Here is a 14,970-nt window from a genome sequence, read left to right on the forward strand (position 1 = left end):
GGCTAAGCTGGCCAAACAACTATACTCCATATTTTTGGGCCTAACACCGTGACACCACTGATTTCCTGAGAAAACTACAGTGCATTGGTGATCTTCCACAAAACACCATCCTAGCCACCATGGATGTGGAGGCTCTTTACACAAACATCCCACTGTGGCAAACCCAGGACAAACAGCTACAAAGGGCGGGGTAGTAATCAGTCCCAGGGGGTTAAAAAGGCCTCTCCCAAGCCACTGAAGAGAGAGAACCATGGGGAAATAAGGTTCAGCTGGGCAAGGGGTTACTAGGGAACTAATTAGGTTCAGCTGGCTCCAACTGCTTGGGACCTTTTTAAACCCTCCCCGGCGTGGAGGGGCGGGGAGAGAGAGTGAGAGAACCAGGGAAGCTGCCAGTAAGTTAGGAGCAGCAAGGCTCTGAACCCTTCCAGCAAGGAAGGTCGCACTCTGTCCCCAGAAGGGAAGACAAACAAGCGCAAGGGACTGACTGAGGGAAGGACTAGCCAGCCCCTGTGCTACCTACAGGGTTTTGCTTTGCCCAAGCCTGGGTCTCCAAGGCTAAAAAGGACTGAGCCTGCTGAGGAGAAGGAGGTACTTTGCCACACCACACACAGATGGAATACAAGCTGTCAGGAACAGTATCCCTGATGATGACACAGCACAACTGGTTGCTGAACTCTGTGACTTTATCCTCACGCACAATTCTTTCAAATTTGGTGACATTCCAGACCAGTGGCACCGCTATGGGCACCCGCATGGCCCCACGATATGCCAACATTTTTATGGCTGACCTGGAACAACACTTCCTCAGCTCTCGTCCACTCACGCCCCTTCTCTACCTAAGCTACATTGATAACATCTTCATCATCTGGACCCATGGGAAGGAGACTCTGGAAGAATTCCACCACGATTTCAACAGCTTCCACCCCACCATCAACCTCAGCCTGGACCAATCTACACGGGAGGTCCACTTCCTAGACACCACAGTACAAATAAGTGACGGTCACATTAACACCACCCTATACCGAAAAACCCACCGACCGCTATGCCTACCTTCGTGCCTCCAGCTTCCATCCTGGACATACCACACGATCCATTGTCTACAGCCAAGCACTAAGGTACAACGTCATTTGCTCCAACACCTACAAGATCTTCACCAAGGATTCTCAAAACTACGATACCCGCATGAAGAAATAAGGAAACAAATCAACAGAGCCAGATGTGTACCCAGAAGCCTCCTGCTGCAAGACAAGCCCAAGAAAGAAGCCAAAAGAACTCCAGTGGCCATCACCTACAGTCCTCAGCTTAAACCTCTCCAACGCATCATCAGTGATCTACAACCCATCCTGGACAATGATCCCTCGTTTTCAGAGACCTTGGAAGGCAGCCCAGTCCTCACCCACAGACAACCCGCCAACCTTAAGCATATTATTGGCTGTAGCTTCTGAAAGTTCCTGAGGAAGATGGCATCTAGGAAATAGGTATATCTCCATATTATACTTGCTAGGGGAATTCATATGACCCACATTTTTCTGTGCCCCTGCACAGAAAAATGCAAATAAAATCTACCGGGGGACACAGCCTCTTCCCCAGCAGCACGTCTGTTCTAGCATTCATCGATCGTGGGGTGTGTGTGTGGTATGTGCGTGAACAATCGAGAAAGAGAGAGAGAGACTCTGTCCCTCTCCCTTGCTACAACAGCTGACTGGTGTGGAAGGGTAGGGCTTTTTATTATGCACAAGGCAGTCTAGAGGCACAAATGTAGTAGCCCTGCCTGAGTTAATTGATTCATTCTCTGAGGCATTAGTAGCCTGATAATGTAGTTAGTAACATTGTTAAAGTTGCTGTTGTTGGTTAATTGATCTCATTCTCTGAAGCAGAAATGTAGCAGCCTGACTGTTACAGTTGTGGAGGAACAGAACAGGGGGGCCTTCTTTCCGATAGCCAAAGTTCTAGGCCTACAGGCCCCAAAACACCTCCAACAGAAGGCTGTCATGATGGTGACCTTTGTGCAGAGTAGAGAAGGCCTAAAAACCTGAACAATACTGCTCAAATCAATTTTCTGCCAAAACCCAGACAAAAGTAGTCACAGAGGAAGGAAAGAGAGGAAGGAAAGAAACACAAAATATATTAACCGCAAGTTTATGAAATACATTAAGAAATTGCTTTTGCAAAGAGCTAATCACTCTTGCAGTTGTAGCTATCTGCAAATAACCTATAATAGTTCCCCTTTAAGCATCTCCTGAAAAGCCCCCCTTAGCCCTTGTCACAATCCCCCGGAAAATGACATATACCAAGTCTTACGAAATGTACCCAAGCTAGGGCCGAGCACCACCCCTGCGGAAAACCACCGAACGCCCACTCCTCGTAAATTGAGAAAGTAGGCGAGGGGAGGAGGGAAGAGTGACCCCAACCCCAACACCCTAGCTCGTGACCGGCACGTGTTCACCCCATCCCCGGCCTATGATTTGCTCCCAAGCTCATGTTCACCCCATGTCCTGCTTATAATTGGTCCCTAATTTCTTAACTCATGACGTATTGTTTGTACCTTGCTTGTGGTTTAATGGAATAAAAGCCCGCCTGCGTGTGGGGCTCGGGGTGTTGGTCTTCGGACCTCACCCCAGTGCGCACTGGTTTGTATTGCAATAAAGGCCTCAGGCTCTGAGTCTGTGAACTAAAATCACTGCGTGGGTGATTCTTTCCACGACACAGTTAATGTTTTTAATGTTGCTATTGTTAGTTAACTCTTCCCTTTCTCAGTCAATTTCCCCAGGAGCATGAAACCTGTAAAGGTTTTAAGGCCCCTACATTGCCAGAGTGATGTAAAGGAGCCGTACTATAAGTGACAGTAAGGGAATAATCAGCTAGGAAGTTCTATGTGCTTTCTCACTTTATTTCTGTGCCAAAGAGGCACAAGGGGGTTAGAATACAGCTCAGGATTTATTTTACGGACCCATTTAAAAAAAGACTTTGAGGGCAAATAAAACATTTACCAAAGAGTCAATAAAATGTCAGAACAATCAGAACCAAGCACTTCCCAAAGTACCCAGCCAGGTCCAGGACAATGATTAGCAAAACTGTATGACTTTCATGTGTGAAAGTCTGAACAATTTAAAATGACATTCTACTTTTTTTTTTTTTTGCTGTTTTGTGTTCTGTAATGTAATTTAAATGAAAGGGTATTAGTTACCAAGTGTTTGTAACTTAACTTTCATGTGCTTAGGAAATGCTGAATAGTTATTGTGATTTTTCTGTATTGTAGTTTAAGTAAATTACCAAAACAGTTGAATCTGATGTGATTATATTGCATTATTTTGACAAATAAAGGATGCAGAATTTTGATTTTGATTTTTTTGTAGCGCAGAATTCTCCCGGGGTAAAGGATATTGACTTTTGAAGGAGATGCTAAAATGAGAAGCTCTGACCAAGTTTTGTCATAGACCAGGCAGTGCCCTGAGTGATCCAGAAGCTGGTGCTTCCTTCAAATGCCTGCAAGGTGTGATCATCCAACAGTTCCCCTTTCAGGAAGACGATTGCCATATTACACGCCTCCACCCTACTCCCTACACTGACGTATCACCCTGTGTGGTGTTTGAGGAGGGAGGAACTGAAGAGAGACTCAGTATTTGCTGGGCAGATGACCCACTCTTCAGTTGATCTGCCTGAGACTGTGAAGTTGGAGATGAAGAAGATCTCTGTCTCAAGGAAAAAGAAGCACAAACATTTGCATCAGCACAATCCCATTTTACCACCTCTCAGTAAGATCTGTATCAATCTGCTGCATTGTAAGCTCTTTTGGGCAGAGACATTGTATGCTGCTCTTTAAAGCTCTGATGACATGCTATAAATTGGAAAGTAAAGAATCATTCTTTCTTGATGTAAATGCTAAGATGAGAAGCAATAGTTGGGGGAAGGTGTTGGTCGGCCAGTGTCCTGAGGAATCTGGAATTTGGTGCCTCCTTAGAATGCCTGGAGCAACATAATCATCTTGTATTTACGTTTTCAGGTAGATGGCAACTCTATTCCATGCTTTATCCTGAGCCTTTACTGACCCCTCCCCGCACAAAAGAAAGATGTACCCGCACAGTAGATCTCCTGTACTCACTAAATGGAAGAGGGTCTGTTCTAAATTCAATAGTAGTAAACTCCTTTGCCAAAGCAGTAACTGAGGCTTGGTCTACACTGGGGGGATTGATCTAAGTTACGCAACTTCAGCTACATGACTAATGTAGCTGAAGTCAACGTACTTAGGCCTGGTCCACACAACCCCCCCACTTCGGACTAAGGTACGCAAATTCAGCTACGTTAATAACGTAGCTGAATTTGAAGTACCTTAGTCCGAACTTACCGCGGGTCCAGACGCGGCAGGAAGGCTCCCCCGTCGATGCCGCGTACTCCTCTTGCCGAGCTGGAGTACCGGCGTCGACGGCGAGCACTTCCGGGATCGATCCCAGAACATCGATTGCCTGCCGTCAGACCCTCCGGTAAGTGTAGACGTACCCTTAGGCCTGGTCTACACTAACCCCCCAAGTCGAACTAAGGTACGCAACTTCAGCTACGTGAATAACGTAGCTGAAGTCGACATACCTTAGTTCGAACTTACCGCGGTTCAGACGCGGTCCGCACATGGCAGGCAGGCTCCCCGTCGACTCCGTGGTACTCCTCTCGCCGAGCTGGAGTACCGCAGTCGACGGCGAGCACTTCCTGGTTTGACTTATCGTGTCCAGACCAGACGAGATAAGTCGAACCCCGAACTTCGATCCCCAGCCGCCGAACTAGCGGGTGGGTGTAGACCAGCCCTAAGACCTACTCACCGCATGTCTTCATGCAGTGAGTCGGCTGCTGCCGCTCCACTGTTGACTCTGCCTGCGCTTGTCGCGGTGGCGGAGTACAGGAGTTGATGGGAGAGCGCTAGGGGGTCGATTTATCGCGTCTAGACTAGACGTGATAAATCGACCCCTGCTGGATCGATCACTGCCCGCTGATCCGACAGGTAGTGTAAACATACCCTGAGTCTTTGAATCACTCTGCAAATATGTTAAGACTTTCCCCTTCTACTGAAGTGCAGTGATAGGGGAGAATATGACAATCACTAACTAGATAGAAGCAGGGTGACGTCAGGATTGCGGGAAAGATGTATTTGCATTGCAAGAGAATGTTAACGTGAGGAGGAATGGTTGGAGCTGGTTGTTGGTCAGAAAATGCCCAGGGTGAGAGACAATGTAGTTCTTCCTTACAATGACTGCAGAGAATATATTGTTATGTGTTTATCTTTTTAGAAATGTGGTAACCATATTGTCTACACCCAAAGCCCTGCACAAACTTGGACATGCACCCTCCCCAATATACATACAGATAAAGAAGAGAAGAAATCCCAATAGTCACTCAGAGGTAGAGGGTCCGGTCTGTTTGAGGAAACTTTCATCCATCTCAAACAACTGAGCCTCGGGGAGTACAGGGGCAGGCAAAGGAGAGTCACTGATCAAGTGACGCCATGCTGGAGTATTGATCCTAAAATAACATGAATGGAAAGGAAATATGAGTATCAGGAAAGGAATTCTCTCCTGTATCTCCTGCCTCCTCATATACCATAATTTACATTAATAACACCGAATGATCCCACGGCCTGGTAAAATCAATGTTAATGTGACTTTCTTCCATCCTCTAATAAAATCTCTATTGTTTCATCAACAGAAATTTCAAATCAATTTGGGGAACTGGGCTCCTGCAGACGCCTAAATTCTCATATCAGCTAAATGGGCAAGAGAGAGGAAAAGCAGTGAGCCCCATGACTCCCTAATCCCTATATGGCCATCAGCTGTCTCACCATGTGCTTTATTTCATCAGCCATTCTTCTTGGTCTTGGTCACTACCAAAGGAGAAAATAAACTCCATTGAATCAGGGATGGAGTGTTCCATTACTCACGGGCAAAGGATTTTAGGGAATAATCTCTTTACAAGCGATTGAGATCTTTGGAGGAGCTCTCAGTTGCCCCTTCCCCAAACTACACTGTAGAAATACCTTTGTAAGTACGTTGTCCTCTCAGTAGCGCTGTTCCTCACCCCCTGCCTACCCTACAGTCCCAGTAAAATACAGAGAGCAAAGTTGAGATCACACTAAACATGTGACTGTTGCATTTTCTGTTCCTAATTCCCTTCTTTTCTCACTCTTGAGAGCATCATAAACGAGAAAAATGGGTCCCAAGCTCCAGATGTGGTCATTCCCAGACTTTGCCGGGGTCCAGGCAGGACACACATCCCTGGCGAAGGAAGAGTTTTTTGAACAGTGCTGCATCCACATTTTCAGAAAGATGGGGGCCCTGTTCCATACATGTACCTGAAACCCTGCAGCCCCCAAAATACTCTAACCTAGGGCAAGGAGTATGCTCATTGCCAGAATTACCTGATCAGGGATGGATCTACCTTTTTAAAAGGTGAGGAGGCTGCATTCGGCAAGACAAAGTAGGTTAGGGGCCAAAACATAGCTGCCAATTTGGTGTGGACCCTTGGTCTGGCCCTTGATGGAGCATTCATCCTAAATTAAATGGAAACAACAAAATGTTAGAAATGGGTAGGGCACTGGGAGGAGTCTATTGATTTAGGGTTGGAATACACAGTCTGTTTATTATTCTGTTCCTCTGTGTAAAATGACAGACAATATCCCAATGAGTTCCTAATAACAGTATTTTACCAATAACCAAAGCAATTTATGAACTGTGGGTTTAAGGAATGCTGTGAACAGTAGAGGAGCTAAAGGACTGCTGACTCCAGCATTGAGCAGGAAACCTGATTTAAAAGGGTGGCTTAATGAGTTTTTGAGGGACCTAAAATTATTATTTTAGGAAGGTGTAGTGAGTCGGCCTGGCTCCCGACGGCCCCTGAGAGAGAGGAACCAGAACAGCCACCCAAGTGGGCGGAGCCACCGCCACCTGTTCCCGCCCCCCGGAAGTCAAGGGGCGGGACAGCAAGTATAAAAGCCAGGCCCCAGCACTCAGTTGGAGCCCAGCGGCCGGAGAGGCCAGACGCTCCTGCTCGGGCTCCTGCTAGACCGAGCCTCCCCAGAGCCAGGTATCCTGACGTGGACGGACCGAGCCTCCCCAGAGCCAGGTATCCGGATGTGGACGGACCGAGCCTCCCCAGAGCCAGGTATCCTGACGTGGATGGACCGAGCCTCCCCAGAGCCAGGTATCCGGACGTGGACGGCCCGAACCTCCCCAGAGCCAGGTACCCCGAGGTAGACTGGCCGAGCCTGCCCCGAGCGCGGTACCCCGAGGAGGGGCCCGAGCGTCCCCCTGACCCAAGACCGGAGGAGCGGCCCGACCTAGACAGCCCTCAACAAGCAGAGGAGCCCATGGTGTGGGACCCCGCTGCCGAGCCCAGCGAGGAGCAGGTACCGATGGAGGAGGAGGAGATGGGAAGTGGCCCGGGGATAGCGGACCCCGAGCCTATGTCAGTGTGTTGCGGGCAGGATCCCCACTGACCCCGTGGCAGACGGACTGCTGCGGATAGGGCCCCGGGCTGGAACACAGTGGAGTGGGTGGGCCTGTGTTCCCCCCTGCCACCCCCCCACGCCGGGTGGCAGTCTCTCCTCCTCCCTGCCCAAGGGACAGAACTGCCCCAAAAGGGGACCGATCCCCTTGAACTATTCTTTGCTGCCCCGCCCTGACTAAGGGCCTGGGCCCCCTGACCTTGTTATTGCTCAGCTCCTGCTGCAAGGACCTGAGCCCGCTGGAACTATTGTTTGCTGCCCCGCCCTGACTAAGGGCCTGGGCTACCTGACTTTGTTTGTGCTCAGCTCCTGCTACAAGGACCTGAGCCCCCTCGAACTATTGTTTGTCGCCCCGCCCTGACTAAGGGCTTGGGCGTCTTGACTTTGCTAGTGCTCAGCTCCGGCGGCAAGGACCTGAGCCCCCTTGAACTATTGTTTCTCGCCCCGCCCTGACTAAGGGCTTGGGCGTCTTGACTTTGCTAGTGCTCAGTTCCTGCTGCAAGGACCTGAGCCCCTGGAACCCTGGTTTATTGCCCGCCCAGACTAAGGGCCTGGGCTCCCCTGATTGCGTTATTACTGCTCATCTCCTGAAGTAAGGACCGGAGCTCAGAGACTAGTGTTCTTGCCCAACTCCTGAGGCAAGGACTGGCGCCCTACCCACTATCCCTAAGTGTTAGGCGCCCCGCCCTGATTGAGGGCCGGGGCGTCGCTATTAGCGTTATTGGCGCTCAGCCTGCGGGAAGGATCTGAGCCCCAGGACCCTTGTGTATTGCCCCGCCTTGAGCTAGCGGCTGGGCTTATTGGACCTTGTAATTGCTCAGCTCCGGCTGCAAGAACCGGAGCTTAGACTGATTTGCGGCCCAGCCCCGACGGAATGCTGGAGCCTCGTGCAACAGCAGTGTGTCTTTTGTTTAGCCCTGCCTGAGGGGCGGAACCCCGAGACCTTCGGAACCCCGAGACCTTCGGAACCCGAAGACTGATCCAGGCCGTGTAGTGAGTCGGCCTGGCTCCCGACGGCCCCTGAGAGGGCCGACCCCCCCCGCACCGGAGCGTTTACAGAAGGGATCGCTGAGAGGAACCCAGACATTTAACTACTCAACTGTTAGGGAGTTCAGAAGGAGACATGCGACACTATACACTAAGCAGAGCTGCCTGCAGGATTATGTGTGAAGCCGTCAGTGGCCTACATGGTATTCTGAGGCTTTTTGGCTACACTATGTGGCTCAAACTCAGACCTTTTCCCCTGTCACTCCCCCCCAACACACACACACACACACACACACACTCTGTCACTCTGTACAGTGTGTACAATGTAAAACTTTTCTTATCTTCTTACCAAGAATCCACCCTTGACCTGAGGTACTCCATCCTCCACGAATGGGTTCTGAGATCTTAACTGAATACAAATAGAGAAATTTATATTAGACATTAGGGATATCTTCCATGCATTTAAAGAGAGATGATCAGACAATGGGAGTCTCTTGTCTTCTGAAAGTGACCAGTGGCAGATGCTTCAGAAGGAATGAACATTACTGGGCAATTTCAAGTGTTGTACAGTCCCAGCTTCTAGCACTAGAGGTTTAGGATACCTGGAGCATGGGGATTGAGTCTCTGACCATGTTGACTAATAGCGACTGATGGATCTACCCTCCATGAATTTATCTAATTCTTTTTTGAACCCAGTTATACTTTTGGTCTTCACAACATCCCTTGGCAATGAATTCCACAGGTTGACTATGCATTGTGTGAAGAGGGGAGGGATAGTTCAGTGGTTTGAGCATTGGCCTGCTAAACCCAGCGTTGTGAGTTCAATCCTTGAGGGGGCCACTTAGGGACCTGGGGCAAAATCAGTACTTGGTTCTGCTAGTGAAGGCAAGGGGCTGGACTCGATGACCTTTCAAGGTCCCTTCCAGTTCTAGGCGGTAGGATATCTCCATTAATATATTTTGTTTTAAATCTACTGCCTATTAATTTCATTGGGTGACCCCTTTTTCTTGTGTTATGTGAGAGGTAAATAGTACTTCCCTACTTTGATAGATGGCTAGAGAGATGTTGTGGTGATTGGTGCTCTCTCTCTCTCTCTATATATATATATATATTTAGGATCACTGGCTAGACAAAGCATTATTATTGACTTGTGAAGATAGGACTGTTTTTCAGGTTGGTACTCATCTCATTAATGATAGGGCAAAGGAATTAATTAAACAATGAGGTGAACTCTGCAGCTGAAGATGGCCTTAAAACTGTTCCCATATCTCATACAATATCCCTCTGTTTAAGAGACTGATTAAGTTCTATTTAGGTTAAGATTCTTTCAGGCTTTTCTTTGTTAGCTTTGTTTTCATTTGGAATCATCTAGGTTCAAAGTTACAGGAATAATCTATCTAATGCCCACTGAGAACTAGGCTGAAACCCCTGTGGCCCCACAACTCCATTCATAAAAAAACTCACACAGTTCTATTATATTGGGTATATGGAAAAACTCACTTACTTCTGAGGTCTGAATGCCAAATCTTGTATGTAGTAAAAACTCAAAATTGCTACAGTATAGCACGGCACCAACTGTCTCTCTCTGAGGCCAAGTTGAGCACTGACTTTTGTTGATTGCCTCAATAGCTTTGCTTGGGCTAGAGGATGTCACAATGAAGGCTGTGGTGCAATTGCCATGACAACCAGGTGTTAACTCACAAAAAGGGGGTGATGTAGTGGCTGTTATATATGTGTGCATCCCTGCCTGCCCCTGCCCTGCCCATTTGTTTATGAGTATGTGCCCTCTCTAGAGACTAGCCCAAAAAGATAAATAAAAGCTCCAAGTTTAGGGAGAACTGGTGGTAATTCTCTTTGTGCTCAAGTGACAGAGGCCTATTTTTGGAGCTGAAGATCCCGAGTTCTGCTTCCTATGCTTGGCTAACAGCCGGCATTTCTGGTGTCTGTCTGCAGTCAGCCCTGGTTCAGTAAAAGTAGTCCATCACAGAAGGTGTAGTTCATCACATGACAGGTAGCTAGAGAGCGGAGGATAGAACAGGCGAATCAGGAGATCTGGGTTCTTTTTATGGTTCTGCTTTGACTGACCTTGACTTGTAGAAATTGCTTAACATCTGTGCCCCAGGGACTGACTACAGATAATATTTTGTAGGGATATTAAAGAAGGTACTAACAGTGATTCCCCCAAGTGACAGTGACCCCCTCATAATTTGTCCCCCACACTTTAAAATCCAACAGTTTCACCAAGTACAAAAATCTCTTGGGTCTTCTGTTAAAACTTGTAAGCTACTGTCTGTAGAAACCATTGATTATATCTATCCTGTGAAAGATACTTTGTTACTATGTAAAACTTACAAACAAGTTAATTGACTTTGTTCTTGAAGTAATTGATACAATGTAAACAAACACTATAAGCCCTTAAGTGACTTTCACTTCATTCAACGGCTCCTAGGACAGACCCCCACCCTCTGTGATTAAAGGGCCGGGAATCTCAAATGAATTAGCACACACCCTGAAAGTGGTGGAGACAGTAAATTAAAATATGGTTAAGATATGGAATGTATGCTGATGAATGCTTGATATACATGAATGGTTAGGGAGGTGCCAGCCTAGAAAGGGAGTATCCATCGGCCGAAGAATGTGTCGAGTAGGACCACCAGACAACCCCCTGAGGGTAAACTGGGATCCACCCCATCACCTGGAAGGATGAGAAACACAAACTTTGGACAGTGTGGAGCCACCAAGAAGGTGCCATCTGCTGATTGAGTCAGCAACAGCAGGATGAAACAGCTCCCATAAACTAACATAGGAATTAAATCCTATAAGAATGGACTCTCAAGACTGAGGACTTTGAGTCTCTGGTTCTGCTGCCAACCTCCAGGAGCATCAGGTGCATCTGACACAGACTCAGCTCCATCCTCATGACCAAGATACCTGGCCAGTGACTTGGCATGAGCAACTTCTAGGCTGGTAACTATAACACCTATACAGAACTTAAATGAATGATTGTGTGAATGAACCTCTCTCTCTATATATATATATGTGTGTGTGTGTGTATAAGAAATAAGTAGTCAAACAACATTGTTTACTTTTATCTTTTGCTTTATCAGTATATTTACAATAAATGTGGCATCTTTGCCTTATCCCTCTTAATAAGATCCTGCTGGTTTTTATTCTATTGGTATAACAATTTCAATGATCTACTTTCTCTTTTGAAGTAAAGTACCTGCTGAAGAAAAACATTATATATCTTTTTCATCAAGCCATACATTGTACAAATACATTTATAGTTATAAACTGACAGTTGCTCTATATATCAGATATTAAAGGAATACCCAATTAACTCTTTCTGATCCTTTCATCATCAAATATTGAAGTGCCAAACGTTAATTAAACAACAGAACACCCTTGTGAAGTAATTAATTATTATTAATCTCATTTTGGTGGCGGGAGTGTAAGTGGTGTAAGGGAAGTCAGTGACAGAGGTGGGAACTGAATTCAAGTTTTGACTGTCACACCCCTGCTCTAACTACTAAAAAACACTGATAGGGTCTTAAGACATTTTGTGTTACTGACTACAGGTTAACAGATCTTACTTTTAAAGAGAAAACTGCTCCATGGATGGGATATCTCAAACTTTACTTAGCACATACTACGTAGATATGTAATACTACTATGTACAAAAGGGCTTAGTTACCTTAAGTTCCTTTGGCCATTTGTCATTCACTCTAATTCCCTTAGTGTGGTATGCTACATGAAATGCTGTAACAAGAATGTCTCCCTTTTGGCTTTTTTAAAACATACAATTAAGCATTGGTCTTTGCTGCTGTGGGTCTTAATTTGTATCTGATGTGATTTCTACATTCTTGCCAGAAAGCACCACATATGAGATTGCCAAACATGATGGGTGTGATCAAAAGACACCCTCTGCTCCCAGAGAAAGAGCAGCAACAAGTAATTAATGTTTTAGTAATAGTTTTTTTTTCTTCTAGGCTGATTTAAGCCATGAAGGTGATTTGTCTGTGAGTATTCAGAATTTACTCTCCTTTTGGGGCTTTTACATTAGTTTGGGACCTTTAAATCAGATTAAACATAGGAAGGCCATTCGCATCCGGAGGTGGGCTCAGAGGTTGGGCTAGCTGAGAGAGCCCGGGGAGTCCAAAGACAAGAAGCACAATCTACTCCAGAGAGCTTACAGCGGTACAGCTGTGCCAAGAAAAATGGTAATAGAGATAGGGCCTTAATCACTGAAAGTCCTTAAATCTAGATGGGATCTGTTCAGAAAAGGTATGCTCTAAATAGAACAGAAGTTCTGGGCTAGATGCAGGAATCATTGGGTGAGATTCTGTGCTGTGTTATTCGGTAGGTCAGTCTAGAAAAAAATTCATTGGTAAATATTTCAACCAGCTCAAATTCTTATCCCGAGCAGTAAGGAAACTGCCAAACTCTGGAGGTTAATCCCAGCACAGAGGAAGAAGGGCAGTGGGAACGTTGGCCATCACAGAGCTGTCTGGAGACATCTCTACACTACAGACTTCTGCTGGCATAGCAGTGTCATTCTGGGGGCTGAAGATATTTGACCTCTGACTGACATGGCTGTGCTGTAAAATGGCCCCAGTGGAGACACATTCATAGCAGCATAACCGTGCATTTGCCATAGAGATCATTTTGCTCAGAGACAGCTAGAATAAGCTACACCAACAACACTGCAGTAGTACGCTGGGATCACCATACTGACACGGCGCTGCTAGTGTAGCCGTGGTGTGGTTGAGCTATGGACAATGGGAGGGAATTTTGATGTCATTGAAGAAAGAGCAGCAGCAATTAACTCCCAGCAATTTCCTTGCAGGCTTCTGGGAGACTAGCTAGAAGCCTTCTTGGGGTGAGTAATCACATTTGCTTTGTTGTCAGGCTGTTTCATATTATCCCAGCACCTCTTAGCAAGCCCAAACCCGAAGGAAGTGTCAGTTGGAACAACCTGAACAGATGTGCAAGGATTGGGACAAAAAACAGAGCAATGGGTTCCTAAATCCCAAAGGGGTTAATCCAGGAGTTAATCCAGAAGTTTTTTGCAGTTTCATTTCCCCTCTAATACTAGTTGCCGGTGTGTTCCATCTCCGTGGGCCTGTTCTTTAGAACCATCTGAAGAATCACTTGCCACTTTGCAGGGGCATGCGCAGGAATTTATATTTGACCCCTTTTGGGGGGGGCACAGAAGCTCACTCTCCTCCCTCCCCCACCCGGCCCCGGGAGGATCTCCCTGCCCCCCCTCCCTCCATTCCGCCCCAGCCCCAGTCCCGGCAGGAACTTGGTATTCCCTGCCTCCGCGACATTCGGCTCCACAGGGCCGTGGGATAATAGTATCACCATGGACAATGACAAACACACTCTTAACTATACACTGGAGCAGGTCCCCAGCATGTGGAAGACAGCCTTTCTCCACCGACGCCAATAGAGTAGTGGCAGTTTATACCAGAATAGAATTGGGACCACTTGAAAAAGAGTTTCCTAACATGGCAGACAAAGAAGCATGCGAGTGGGGGCATCTATGAGATATTTCAGTAGAGGGTGTCAGAGGGGGATATCCCAGAGGCGGGTGCCAGAGTTAATCCAGGTGTTCTTTGCAGTGTCAGTTTTCTCATTATCCCAGTAGCCGGTTTGTTGGGCCTCTCTAGGCTCTGTTCTCTACAACCATGAGAAGAACCACTTCTCAGCGGAGTCAGACACACTGGGAGCTGTGATTCACTGGGAACCTTTTATTCTGGAGTGGGGATAATAGCATCGCCATGGACAATCATATACATGGTCTCAGCCACACCAGGGAGCAGCTCCCCAGCAGATGTAAATCGGCCTCGCGCCACTGAAGTCAATAGAGAAATGCCAGTTTACATTAGAATAGAATTTACCCCATTTGAAAAAGGGGTTTCCTCACATAGAAACCAGTGAAGCACGTGGGGATCTAGGAAATATTTCAATAGAAGGGACAGTGGAAAGCGACCCGGGAGCTGAGAAATTTCCCACCCCAGGAGCTGCCCAGCTCAGCCACTGCCACAAAACTAGTATGATTTCAACGATATCGGAGAAAGAGCAGCACTAAATCACTCCTGCCTTTATCTGCCTAGCCGTTTGGGGGGATGTTGAGCCCTGCTGGTGGTGCTCTGTCCATAAATACTCCAGAGGCAGTTGACTCTGACTGTCTGTAAAGTGATTCTGGTGCATTTAACAGTGACCGATCAGACTAAATGAAGGAAGGCAAAGAGAAGAAAGAAAGGCACAGAGAGGGGAAGTGACTCACCTAAAATCACTGGGAAAGTCAGCAGCAGAGCCCAGAACAGATCCCCGAGCTCTTGTCTCTCAGCCCAGCTCCCTTTTTACCAGACCACACTGGCTCCCATTTCCCAACCAGCAGCCGTTTGAGTCCAGTTCCTTTCCGGACATCATTTTCATTTCACTGCTCCCAGAGAAAGAGCAGCAACAAGGAATTAATGTTTTAGTAATAG

The 14,970-nt window shown here is 47.0% G+C and overlaps 1 long non-coding RNA gene across 1 annotated transcript in view; it reads left to right on the plus strand.

Moving 5' to 3' along the window:
- Positions 1-13,319: 13,319 nt before the first annotated feature.
- LOC112120636 overlaps positions 13,320-14,970 on the plus strand; it is a 3,572-nt gene continuing 1,921 nt past the window's right edge. The window contains exon 1 of the long non-coding RNA XR_003899990.1: positions 13,320-13,352. This is a non-coding gene — a long non-coding RNA (uncharacterized LOC112120636). The remainder of the gene's footprint in view (positions 13,353-14,970) is intronic.

The sequence above is a fragment of the Terrapene carolina genome, unplaced genomic scaffold, assembly GCF_002925995.2.
Source record: "Terrapene carolina triunguis isolate 2854851 unplaced genomic scaffold, T_m_triunguis-2.0 Scaffold33598, whole genome shotgun sequence".
Classification (NCBI taxonomy): domain Eukaryota; kingdom Metazoa; phylum Chordata; order Testudines; family Emydidae; genus Terrapene; species Terrapene triunguis.